This window comes from Miscanthus floridulus, chromosome 6 (genome assembly GCF_019320115.1).
Source record: "Miscanthus floridulus cultivar M001 chromosome 6, ASM1932011v1, whole genome shotgun sequence".
Lineage (NCBI taxonomy): Eukaryota > Viridiplantae > Streptophyta > Magnoliopsida > Poales > Poaceae > Miscanthus > Miscanthus floridulus.
Genome location: NC_089585.1, coordinates 145,364,459 through 145,366,068, shown reverse-complemented (window position 1 = coordinate 145,366,068; position 1,610 = coordinate 145,364,459). Strand labels below are relative to the sequence as shown.

The window sequence follows — 1,610 nt, the reverse complement described above, 5'->3', positions numbered from 1 at the left end:
ACATTACATCAATCAGCTAAGCCGCTACAATGCAATGAAATAGTCCCTGTGGTACTACAATCCTACATCAAGAAACAGCTACTAGCGATCTAATAACTAAACAAAGTCATGTATCCAAGGGTGACTTCAACTTGTATTCCAATAACGACGCAGGCCACCTGCAATATTACAATGGCATTCAAGTACTGTTTAAAAGTTCAACAAAATCAGCATGGATTCATTTCATTAAATTGATTTCAAATTGACACCACTGCTTACATATTTAAATATTTAATAAATCATCCGGCCACCTCAGTATGGCATAAAAGATCGACGAAAATGTCCAGCCCTTCTTGTCTTGCTCAGCTAAACATGTTTGGAAGAGGCCTTAATTCCATGAATGCATCAACCATCTCCTCGGTGACTTGAGCTCTAGCTCTCTGGTGTCTAGAAACCATCTCAGATATAGCAGCAATGAGGCGTTGTTTCACTTCGCCTGTCAGCATCCTTCCATCCTTGTACTCCTTCCTTATGTGCTCAAACTCATCGTCGTCTTCTAGGAAGAATTCTAGGTATTTGATTGGGACATCCACGTCAAGGTTGGCACCAAGTTTCCTGTGAAGCTCCACAGAGCTCTGGCCACCTGAGAAAGCATATTTATTCACCATTGTCTTTATTTGCTTAGGACTATCTGTCACATATATTGCAGAATTTGGGTTACTGGCCGACATTTTAGAGCTCTCCTCCCCCTGAAGTGCAGGCAAAATTTTCGATTCAATCAGTGAAGGTTTCTGAAAACCAATTTTAGGAGCAATATCACGGATCATCCTAAAAAAAGGATCCCTGTATATTGCACACGGTATAAGGCACCGCGGTTGGTCATTGCGAGGAAAGAGATGGGGAAATGAAGAAGGGAGCGATGGAGCAGCCTCCACAGGAGGAAAGCCAACAATGCCAAAGTTATCTTCTTGACTACCTCCAATTATCCCAATAGAATCCTCACATGTCACACGTTTGGCAACTTCAAGGATATTTTCATAAAATGCCCCTCTGGTATAACTGATATTTGTGAAGATGAAAGTTCTCTGAATATCAAATCCACAAGCTAATGTCTTTTGCATTTTCACGGGCAAGCCTTTTGCATTCAGCAACAGTCAAGTTGTTGTTCCGCAGAAAACTTGCATCGTCACATAGCTGTATTACTACGGGCACCTTGGAAGCATCCTGCAAATACTGTGTGAACATGAAGGGGATGAGATGGCCAAGGTGCAGCGCCTCTGATGAGGGTTCCATCCCCGTGAACAGGTAAAACTTCTACCCTTCCTCGTGGAGATCCAGTACGCTGTTGAAATCCCGGTGGGCGAAGAAGACTCCGCGCCGAAGGAAGCGATGCGGCGGGCGGGATGTGAGGCGCGCGATGCGGTGAACGAGCGCGGCGTCGATGCGCTGGCACCCAAACAGGTCAACCAGCTTGTCGTAGTCCATGCGCCCCTCCGGAGCCAACACCTCCGACTGGGTAACTACCAGTTCCACTGCCGCCGCCTCTGTCTCGTGTTCTGTATCTTTGGCCCGAACGCCGACCACCGGCGGCGTCTCCTCCTGCACGACGAGCATCGGCTGTGTCGCTTCAC

General features: G+C 46.6%; 1 pseudogene; it reads right to left on the bottom strand.

The window, feature by feature from the left end:
• Positions 1–341: 341 nt before the first annotated feature.
• LOC136461436 (tryptophan--tRNA ligase, cytoplasmic-like) lies at positions 342–1,610 on the bottom strand (annotated as a pseudogene).